Below are 12,500 nucleotides of genomic sequence, written 5' to 3' on the forward strand. Positions count from 1 at the left end.
TTTGAGCCACGCTCGGTCATGATTTGAGTCACTCTCGGTCAGAAATTGAGCCAGCCTCGGTCATGATTTGAGTCACTCTCGGTCAGAAATTGAGTCACTCTCGGTCAGAAATTGAGCCACTCTCGGTCATTTTTTGAGCCAGCCTCGGTCAGAAATTGAGTCACTCTCGGTCAGAAATTGAGCCAGCCTCGGTCATGATTTGAGTCACTCTCGGTCAGAAATTGAGTCACTCTCGGTCAGAAATTGAGCCAGCCTCGGTCATGATTTGAGTCACTCTCGGTCAGAAATTGAGCCACTCTCGGTCAGAAATTGAGCCAGCCTCGGTTAGAAATTGAGTTACTCTCGGTCAGAAATTGAGCCAGCCTCGGTCATGATTTGAGTCACTCTCGGTCAGAATTTGAGTCACTCTCGGTCAGAAATTGAGCCAGCCTCGGTCATGATTTGAGTCACTCTCGGTCAGAAATTGAGCCAGCCTCGGTCATTTTTCGAGTCACTCTCGGTCAGAAATTGAGCCAGCCTCGGTCATGATTTGAGTCACTCTCGGTCAGAAATTGAGCCACTCTCGGTCAGAAATTGAGCCAGCCTCGGTCATGATTTGAGTCACTCTCGGTCAGAAATTGAACCAGCCTCGGTCATTTTTTGAGTCACTCTCGGTCAGAAATTGAGCCAGCCTCGGTCATTTTTTGAGTCACTCTCGGTCAGAAATTGAGCCAGCCTCGGTCATGATTTGAGTCACTCTCGGTCAGAAATTGAGCCAGCCTCGGTCATTTTTTGAGTCACTCTCGGTCAGAAATTGAGCCAGCCTCGGTCATGATTTGAGTCACTCTCGGTCAGAAATTGAACCAGGCTCGGTCATTTTTTGAGTCACTCTCGGTCAGAAAATTTGGCTGGCTCGGTCAGAAATTGAGTCACGACCCACCAGATTTGCACCACGACCCACCGTGACCGACCACTATGCACCAACTATGAACCATTCAAATTTTTTTTGAGCACTTCTTGGATCAAACATCTCTTCTAACATGCCTAAGTATGCTGGGAAGGTTTGGGGGTGAAAGACCTTCATCCTCCATTTTTACCATTTTTCCGATTTTACCATGTTTTGGTAAAAAAATCATTAAAATTCAATCCCTTGGAGGATGGCTGAGCTTTTTGGTGGACAGGTCAGTTATATTATTATGTGGGTGCATGCAAAAAATCAGATCAAAATTCGATGCCTAGATACGTTTTTCTATTTTTCCGGATTTACGTATTTTCGTTTCTTAAAAAAATTATTAAAAAATATTCCCTTGGCAAAAAATTCTCTAATTTGGTGAGCACAAAGATATGATTTTTCTAAACAATACTGCAAAAAATCAGATCAAAATTCGATCTGTAGCTCCCAAAAAGGGACTTATGTCTGCTCAGAAAAAAAGTATCTACTTGTACAAAATTCACTTTTGCATATTAGCCTATTATAGGGGGAGGGTGTGTCTCAGCAGAAACCCAGCGCACCTTGGCTGGTCTGGGCGAGCCATGGGGCCATTCCCTCACACTCTGTGGGCATTTCTAAGCCTGCGTTGTGTTCTCCCGTGGCAAATTTTGAATCAAAATTTTTCATCAATCAAACCGAAAATTCGACCAACTTCGGCCGATTTTTTTGAAAATTTTCGAAAAACTCCAGATTCGTTCTATCATCATTCTAACCCATATTTTGGCCTATCCAGCCTTCGTTTAGCCAGATTTTAGCCATCTTGACCCACCCGAGGGACGGTTTATGCTCTTTTGAGCTAATTTTTGGTGGGTTTTCTCTTCATTTTTCATCCATCGCCGAGTTTGCACCAAATATGACTTACCCTATAACTCGTCCAGCCCATTTTCCCTTTGATCACCATTATTTCCCAAAATTGCACCAAATCTAGCCTAGTTTCTACCTTGCCTAACCCACCCGAGGGACGGTTTATGCTCTTACGAGCTAATTTTTGGTGGGTTTTCCCTTTGTTTACCATTGCTGACCGAATTTGCACCAAATATGGCCTACCCTTTCGCTTGTCCAGCCCATTTTCCCTCAGTTCATAATCCTTGCCCAAAATTGCACCAAATATAGCATATTTTCTATCTCTCCCAACCCACCCGAGGGACGGTTTATGCTCTTTTGAGCTAATTTTTGGTGGGTTTTCCTTTTGTTTATCATCCTTGATCGAGTTTGCACCAAATATGCCTTACCCTATCTCTTTTCTAGCCTATTTTCCCTTTGATCATCATCCGTGCCCAAAATTGCACAAAACCTAGCCTACTTTCTTTCTTGCCCAACTCACCTGAGGGACGGTTTATGCTCTTACGAGCTAATTTTTGGTGGATTTTCCCTTTGTTCACCATCCTTGCTTGAATTTGCACCAAATATGGCCTACCCTTTCCCTTGTCCAGCCAAATTTCCCTTTGTTCATAATCCTTGCCCAAAATTGCACCAAACCTAGTCTACTTTTATCTTGCCCAGCCCACCCCAAGGACGGTTTATGCTCTTAGGATCTAATTTATGGTGGGTTTTCCCTTTGTTTACCATCCCTAACCTAGTCCGCACCAAATATGGCCTGCCCTTTCACTTGCCCAAAATTGCACCAAACCTATCCTACTTTCTTTCCTACCCAACCCGCCCCAGGGACGGCTTATGTTCTTACGAGCTAATTTTTGGTGGGTTTTCTTTTTGTTTACCATCCCTGATCGAGTCTACACCAAATATGGCCTTCCCTTTCACTTGCCCAGCCAAATTTCCCTTTGTTCATCATCCTTGCCCAAAATTGCACCATACCTATCATAGTTTCTTTCCTACCCAACCCACCTGAGGGACGGTCTATGCTCTTGCGAGCTAATTTTGGGTGGGTTTTCCCTTTGTTCACCATCCTTGCCTGAATTTGCACCAAATATGGCCTACTCTGTCACTTGTCCTTCCCATTTTCCCTTTGTTCATCGCCTTTGTTCAAAATTGCTCCAAACCTAGCCTTCTTTCTTTCTTGTATTTTGTTCCTTTCGGTAAATATATATGGTTGATTGCCTAAGCGATCATTTTGGTTGAATTTTGGCCCCTCGGTTTGAGATGGTTGCATGCTTGGTTTTGCCCATTCAACTTTTGGATGGTGTTGATGGTGGGTTCATTTTGTCGGAAATCGGTATTTTGATTGGCCCAAAGCTAATTCTCCTCTTCCTATAGTTGTAGACCCCTAAAATTGTCCGGGTCGGAAATAAAACTCGAAGACCCTCAAAGATCGAAGGAAAGTCAGCCAGAAGGACTCCTAGAAGACCATAGGATGGCTATCTGTGGGTTTAGAGGTCTTAGAGTAGCTTAAAATAAGGAAGTGGAGGGAATGAAGCCCAATACGGCCGTACTAAACTTAATACGGCCGTATTGAAGCTTCAACACGGCCGCAGTGAACTCAATACGGCGTATTGAAGTTTCTGAAACTTCAATACAGCCGTACTGAAATCAATACGACCGTATTGAAGCTTCAATACAGCCGCAGTGAACTCAATACGGGCGCATTGAAATTTCTGAATTTCAATACGGCCGTATTGAACTCAATACGACCGTATTGAAGTTCAAAAATTTCAATACGGCCGTATTGATTCCATAGCCCGTATTGCGCCTGTTCCCTATAAATATGGCGTCATTTTGACGTCATAACACACTTTTACACACAGTTTTAACCCTCTCCTTGAGTATTCTAGGGTTTTTGAGCAGTGTTCTGCCCTAGAAATCACTCGGAGAGTTGATCCGACGAAGTTCTTGAGCCCCGAGCCATTTTGCTTGAGGATCGAACCTAGTCGAAGGGAAATCCTCCGGATTTCCATAGTTAAAATTTTATAGGAGGGAGCGAGCGGGCTTGTAGAGCGAGGGAACGCCAAAAAGCTTCCCAGTTTTACGAAATATATAAAAGCACGCTTCAAAGGTTTCTTCTTAAATCCTTCCTTTTACTGCTTTCTGTGTGCATATTTAAACTGTCATCATGTAGATAGTTAATTTATAATTGCTTAGAATAAATAGGGGTAATTTAGTAATTTTACGCTATTATTTTAGAAATAATCTGTCATAGGGAACCCGAAAGGGGCGCTGTGGGGTGCTAACACCTTCCCCACGCGTAACCGACTCCCTTACCCGACTCTGGTTGTAATGGCCGAAGTCGTTTTTTGAATCGATTGCCTTATCCCTTTTTCCAATGTTTTGAGTAAAATATTGGTGGCGACTCCAAAGAACCCTCCTTTTATGAAAACCGCTAATCCATGGAGGGTCCCGCTTGGGATTAACATGGATTGGTGAGCCTTTTAATAAAATTGCTCGTTTGACAAGGTCTCAGTTTGAGAATAAGAAATTCTGGCAATCCATATTTTTAAACAAATAAAAGAGTCCAATCATCCTTCGCGAATGCCGAAAGCCCGTTTCGGGCCGGTGGCGACAGATGGCGACTCCACTGGGGAAGCTTCGAGAGTCAATCCCATTTAGTGACAGATTTTTTTTAACAAATAATAGTTAAAATTACTTTATTACCCCTTGCTTGTATGATAACATGATTTATTATATGGCTTTAATAACTGTTGTATTTTTTAAATTTACGCAATTGTTTGAAATAAAAACTGCACACAAACCTTTGCACACAACAGTTCCCTCTATACCCGGGGGCATGAGTGATTAACCATAGGGAGTGGATGTTAGTACGGCCGGTTGTCGAATGGGTCTATAGGTGCCCGTAGACCGTTGTCGGAAAACATCACTCAAGGTGATAACCATGAACTTGAGTCCGACGGTGCGTTGGAGCTTTCCATCGACCTACGATGAGAGGAATTGGGTCCCTATAATGGGGGCACCTTGGGGGCCTTGGACTGGTGAGAACAGTTAGAACCTACCTTGAATATGCACCATTTCTGCAGGATACCCCTACCTCGTGATTCGCTCGTGACTGTTCGTGGATGAGTGAATTGTTTGTGTAAATGCTTATGTGCAATTGTTTGTGCATTAATAAATAACCTCGTGATAAGGTCTAAAGAATAATCCCCATACATCAAAAAAAAAAAAAAAAAAAAAAAAAACATGACATGAGAGGAAAGACCATGTGTGAAAATATAATAAAAGTGAGGAGCATGTGCATCATTACCAATAAAGATGTCATGCATCCTCATAAACCATGCATTCTAGGTTCACCAATACCTCTTGACATGAGTAAAAGAGACCCATAATTATCGAGTTTCTCCGTTGTGGAGGGATCATAAGTCAAGGAGGGTGGTAACACTCTGTTTTAAAAAGGCAGCGCCTTAAAAATGGAGGGTTATCAAGCTCATGTCAAGAGCGTATTCATCCCATAAATAAACTAATTAGATTAAAACATTTTAGAAAGTGGCTGGTCATCTCTCTGTCCTCACACGCGCAAAGAAGATCAAGAAAATGGAAGCATTGGAGGAGCAAAACAAAAAGCTCACAACCGAGCTTTCACAACTTAAAGACCAAATGGCGCAAATGATGGAACTCATGCGTCATCACAACATCCATGGATCTCATCACAGTGATCATGGGTCCCATCATGAGGGAGAGGAGGAAGAGCATGAAGAAGATCCTCCACACGCTGTACCCCTTGGGGCTGGAATTATGATTAAAGAGCCCGAAGTATCAAAGGAACAATTCCACGCCCTCGAGGATCGGCTAAGGGCTATGGAGGGGCATGATTTTGACATCAAAGATGCCGCTGACATGTGCTTAGTGAGGGACATTCAATTCCCTCCTAAATTTAAAGTGCCGGATTTCCCAAAGTACGTGGGATCGACTTGCCCCAAAAGTCATCTCACCATGTACTGTCGCAAGATGGCTGCATATGCCACAAATGAAAAACTCTTGATCCACTGCTTTCAAGAGAGCTTGGCTGAAACTGCACTCAACTGGTATATGCAGCTAAATGGAAATCTAGTACATACATGGAGGCAGTTGGCCGACGCCTTTCTCAAGCGCTATAAATACAACATCGACCTAACACCCGATAGGTCCGATCTTCAAGCCTTGAGTAAAAAGAACGATGAATCCTTCAAGGCGTACGCCCAACGTTGGAGGGAGTTGGCGGCACAGATAGAGCCCCCGCTGTCGGATAAGGAGACGGTGTCCTTATTCATCAACTCGTTGACTGGTCCCTATTACGATAAAATGATAGGGAACACAACGACACTCTTCTCGGACATCATCACCATTGGAGAAAGGGTGGAACAAGGACTTAAAAGTGGGAAGCTGGCTAAGCCTTCCCAACCATATGAAGCTAAGAAGGCCTTCGGGAAGAAGAAAGAAGGAGGAGTCAACGCTGTAACCATTTCTCCATCTTCTTCCGCTTCGAAGTCAGGCAAATCGCAAAACAACTCTGTGAAGAAGTTTGATAAACTTCCGACCACTTATAGCGATCTCCTGCCGAAGCTAGTGGAGGCGCGTCTTATAGCTTACATTCCACCAAAGAAAGTGAATCCACCTTACCCCGATTGGTACAATCCACAAGACAAATGTCTATACCATTCGGGGGCACCAGGGCATTCAACGGAGAACTGCAGAGCTCTCAAGTATAAGGTCCAAGACCTTATCGATGCTGGGTGGGTCACTTTCGATTCGACAGCGCCCGACGTAAGCAAGAATCCTCTACCGCAGCAGGAGTAGAGAGAAGGGCAAGCCATGATAGGGCCCCTCCATATTTTTTTCTTTTAGGGACTCATGATCAGTACCCGAGATCATGAGGACCTTTTCATGTAAATAAAGGGTTTTGTACAGTTTTACATACATATATCAATAAAGAGGCATCTTTCACACATTATTCTCTCATTTTGTTCTATTCTCTCTCTCTCATTAATATTAATAAACTCTAAACCTAAACAGAACCAATAAATAATTATGTCTGTGATTGCTCGTTCTGACCGGGATCCGAAAGCCGAGGATGAATGGGTTGAGTTGGACAGTGATGAGGAGACCATCTCTCCGGATCTGCAAAGACTGCTAGATCAAGAAGCTCGTCTACTCCAACCATATCAAGAGAAATTGGAGACCGTAAATTTGGGGCAGGGTCAAGAGTCGCAAGAGGTCAACATTGGGACCCGTATCAGTGATGAAATAAAGGCACAATTGATCCAACTATTGAGGGAATACAAGGATGTATTTGCATGGTCGTACCATGATATGCCCGGTTTGGACTCCAACATCGTCGAACACAAGTTGCCATTAAAAGAGGGGTTTCGACCCATTAAGCAAAAGCTTCGACGAATCAAGCCCGAATGGTCCTTAAAGATTAAGGAGGAGGTAGAAAAACAATTGGACGCGGGATTCTTGGTTGTATCCCAGTATCCCGAATGGCTGGCTAACATTGTGCCAGTCATCAAAAAGAATGGGAAGGTTAGAGTGTGTGTTGATTATAGGGATTTGAATCGTGCCAGTCCAAAGGACGATTTTCCCTTGCCCCACATCGATACACTTGTGGATCACACCGCCACAAACACACTCTATTCCTTTATGGATGGATACTCGGGGTATAATCAAATCAAGATGAATATAGAAGACCGCGAGAAAACTTCTTTCATTACACCCTGGGGCACTTTCTGCTACAGGGTGATGCCTTTTGGACTTAAAAATGCGGGTGCCACCTACCAACGAGCGATGGTGACGCTATTCCACGATATGATCCACAAAGAAATTGAAGTATACGTGGATGACATGATCGCAAAGTCAAAAGACGAGATGGACCACATCCAATATTTGAGAAAATTATTCAATCGGCTTCGTAAGTATCAGCTTAAGTTAAACCCGGCTAAGTGTACTTTCGGAGTTCGGTCGGGTAAGCTTCTCGGGTTCATCGTCAGTGAAAAAGGCATAGAGGTGGACCCCGATAAAGTAAAGGCAATAATGGAAATGCCTCCTCCTAAAACTGAGAAAGAAATTAGAGGATTCCTCGGCAGGGTGAACTACGTCGCAAGGTTCATCGCACAGTTGACTGACACGTGCAAGCCAATATTCAAGCTGTTGCGCAAAAATCATTCCGAATCTTGGGATGAAAATTGTCAACAAGCTTTCGATAAGATCAAACAGTGCTTGGCCAATCCACCAGTGTTGGTGCCACCTGTCGAGGGAAGACCATTAATCCTCTATCTAACGGTACTTGATGAGTCCATGGGAGCTGTGCTAGGACAACAAGATGAAACAAAGAAGAAAGAACAAGCCATCTACTACCTGAGCAAAAAATTCCTTGATTATGAAACCCGCTACACGCCACTAGAAAAGACGTGCTGTGCGTTAGCATGGGCAACACAACGGCTCAGGCAGTATATGATTAGGCATACTACTTGGTTGGTTTCCAAAATGGACCCTATTAAGTACGTGTTCGACAAACCTATAATCACTGGGAAGATTGCCCGATGGCAAGTGCAATTATCAGAATTTGACATCATACATGTCACACAAAAGGCCATCAAGGGTAGTACCCTAGCTGATTACCTAGCACACGGGCCGACCAATGACTATCAATCCCTTCAGGATGATTTCCCCGATGAGGATATAATGCATTTACAACATGAAGATCCTAAGGATGATACGTGGACCATGTATTTTGATGGAGCCTCCAACATGCTTGGACAGGGGATTGGAACAGTATTAATCTCCCCACAAGGAAAGCATATCCCCTTAACGGCAAGACTCAACTTCGACTGTACAAATAACATGGCCGAATACGAGGCTTGCGCGTTAGGAATCCAAGCAGCAATCAACAATGGTATCCTAAAGCTCAAAGTATTTGGAGATTCGGCTTTAGTCATCCACCAACTGCGAGGTGAATGGGAAGTCCGAAATCCTAAGCTGATACCATATGTTGAGCATATCAAAGACCTGACACAATTCTTTCAAAATGTCGTCTTTGAATATATCCCAAGGGAGGAAAATCAGTTCGCTGACGCCCTTGCTACACTATCATCGATGTTCGCCTTGGATAAGGAGCATGAAATGCCCATCATCAATATCCGGCGACACGATAAGCAAGCGTTCTGCCTACTGATAGATGAAGCTGTTGACGATCATCCATGGTTCCATGACATCAAACAATATCTGTCAAAAGGGGAATATCCTGATATGGCTAGCGATAATGATAAAAAGCATATTCGAAGAAGGGCCATGGGATTTTTGTTGATTGGAGAAACCCTCTACAAAAAGAATTATGACTCGGTCTTGTTGAGGTGCATAGACCAAGTCGAAGCTCAAAATGTAATCAAAGAAACACATGAGGGGGTTTTCGGTACCCATATTCCCGGGCCTGCAATGGCTAAGAAAATCCTCAGAGCAGGATATTATTGGTCGACCATTGAAAGGGATTGTTACCAATACGTCCGGAAATGCCACAAGTGTCAAGCATACGCCGACAACATTCATGTCCCACCAACGCCACTCAATGTGTTGGCTTCACCATGGCCATTCGCAATGTGGGGCATGGATGTTATTGGACCCATCGAGCCAAAGGCATCCAATGGACATAGGTTCATCCTTGCGGCCATTGACTATTTCACCAAATGGGTAGAAGCGGCATCGTATGCTCATGTGACCCGAAAGGTGGTAACATCCTTCATCAGAAAGAATATCATATGCAGATACGGTATTCCCGACAAAATCATCACTGATAATGGATCCAATTTGAACAATAAGATGGTGGAAGAACTGTGCAAAGAGTTCAAAATTCAGCACCACAACTCTTCCCCATATCGACCAAAGATGAATGGGGCAGTCGAGGCAGCCAATAAGAATATCAAGAAGATAGTACAAAAGATGGTTGTCTCATTCAAAGACTGGCATGAGATGCTACCCTTCGCTCTCCATGGTTATAGGACTTCAGTACGTACATCCACAGGAGCTACTCCATTTTCCCTTGTTTATGGAATGGAGGCAGTTCTGCCGGTTGAAGTCGAGATACCTTCTCTGAGAGTAATCAAGGAAGCAAAACTTTCCGAGGCAGAATGGGTTCAAAGCCGATACGACCAATTGAACCTTATTGAAGAAAAGCGACTGAACGCCATATGCCATGGTCAAGCCTACCAAAGGAAGATCAAAAAGGCTTTTGACAAGAAAGTCCATCCTCGAATCTACCATGAGGGAGAGCTGGTGATGAAGAAATTGCTACCAGCTCAAAAGGACAAAATCGGAAAGTGGGCCCCAAATTACGAAGGACCATACGTCGTGAAGCGAGCCTTCTCCGGAGGAGCATTGATTCTCACAGACATGGACGGAGAAGAACTTCGATACCCAGTCAACGCTGACGTGGTAAAGAAGTATTATGCTTGAAGACGTTGCTTGCATCAGCCCGCTAGGATGAAAACCCAAAAAGGGCATCCTAGGCAAAAGTTAGGGCAAAACGAAAAGCCCGCCAGTACAAGGGTACAAGGCAAAACAAAGGCAAAATTATCCCCGCTAGGACATGTCCTAGGCAAAAATTAGGGGCTAAAGAATAAGACGCAAAAAGTAAAGCAAGCAACGATCACTTGAATCGAAAACCGAAAAGGCGGTTCAAGTGATTATCTTCTAGAAGCGAGCGTCTTGCAACATCTACACTCCTGGCTCAGGCATCTCACCCGAAGCGATTAAGGGAACGGGAAGAGCGACAATTACAGATATGATTGTTTAAGCCAAATGTATAAATAGCCCACCCTGGCCAGCCATTCTTCAGAAAATTCCTTCTGTATATCTTTCTGTAAAAACACTTGTGAATATTAATAAAATATCTATTCATTTCTTTTCTCTCTTGACCATGTGATTATGCCTCTAAATTGATTTTTCTAAAAAATTGTATGAAATTCCTTAATAATCGGTCAATAAAGAAAATTGGAGGGGTTCCTATAAAATCCATAAATCTCCTGCATAAAGGCTCATAAAAATACTCCCTCGCGTCAATGACAGAAAGTCCTCCAAGAAGAAGAGGATAGGGAGAGCCACTCACTTTTCTAAATAAATGAACAAAAATAAAAAATTGTATTGCATGCATCACACATATTAATTGCACATTTAAAGACCTTATCATGAGGCAATTGCATAAAATAGAAAAAATAGAAAAATTGCTTGTGTATGACAGCAGCAAACAAAATGCAAAGATTCAGAAAATCAACAGCGTCATACAGAATAACTGAGCCTGGAGAGGCTTGCCGAAATAATACTCTTTCAGAATAACTGAGCCTAGAGAGGCTCGCCGAAATAACACTCTCTCAGAATAACTGAGACATTTCTGTACAGCAAAAGCCAAAAACATAAAAAGGCAAAATATAGAAAAAGCCAAATCAGAAGAAAAGGCAAAATACAGAAAAAGCCGAAAATGAAAAAGGCAAGGATATAGAAAATCCAACAAAAAGATTGCACAGAATAACTGAGCCTGGAGAGGCTTGCCGAAATAATACTCCCGCAGAATAACCGAGCCTGGAGAGGCTTGCCGAAACAATACTCAACAGTTTGTACAGAATAACTGAGCCTGGAGAGGCTTACCAAAATACTCCTCATCCTCCACATCAAAGAATAATTGAGCCTGGAGAGGCTCGCAGAAATAATACTCCCCAGAGAAACCTCAACTCACGCTCTTGGACTCAAAATCCCCAGCAAGAGCTATCAAGCAAGATCGTCAAAGTCCCTAATGGAAACACGATCGCCCAAGAAGAATATCCAAGTCAAAGGACTTTAAAACTTCCTCAGTGAAGATAGCTCTTCAACTCAGACGTTGAGTGAGGCTAAGCCTGCAGAGGCTTCCTAAAAAATACTCTGGGATACATAAGATCCCCAAATCCCCAATCGCCTACTCAAGAGGCACTCCTTCAAAAGGAAAAATCATAAAAAGATCAATAATCATTCCCCAAGTGGAATCTGGCTCTCAGCCAATCATTGAACATCAAGGCGATATGCCTAACAGAAGAGGCTAATCAAAATCAACGACAAAATCCCCCAGTGGATAACAGCCTACACAGAGGCAGCAAAATCAGAAAACCAAAAGAGACACCCGAACAAGGATAACCGGGATACTCCACCAACGTCGAAAGGACGTCAGCCAATCATAAGGCACCGCTCACATCAGAAAGAGCATCTTTGTGTCTGCACCCCAAAGGAATCAGAAATTCCCCAGTGGGCACCAACTACGCAATGGAAAGTTGGGACACAAGAACCTATGAGTAACTGCACATCCCCTAGACGGATCCCTGCGTTATCCAGCCCTCAGTGGCACAAAAATCAAAAAAACAAACGTCGAAGCAGCATCGTGGACTGTGGAGACAAAATCATCACAAATCCCTGGAAAGGAGATATTCACGCTACCCCGTTGTCACAAACACGGAGGTATGCAGCTTCCGACTCGAGCAATGAGCGAAGCTATCTTTGGAAAGGAGGTACTCACTGCTCACCGTCGTCACAAGGGTACTTAGCTTCCGGCTCGAACAAAGAGTGAAGCTAAGCCTGGAGAGGCGGTACTCACAGCTTCCAGCTTGGGCAGCAAGCAAAGCAAAGCCTGGAGAGG

The sequence above is a fragment of the Cajanus cajan genome, chromosome 8 (genome assembly GCF_000230855.2).
Source record: "Cajanus cajan strain Asha chromosome 8, NIPB_CcT2T_4, whole genome shotgun sequence".
NCBI lineage: Eukaryota > Viridiplantae > Streptophyta > Magnoliopsida > Fabales > Fabaceae > Cajanus > Cajanus cajan.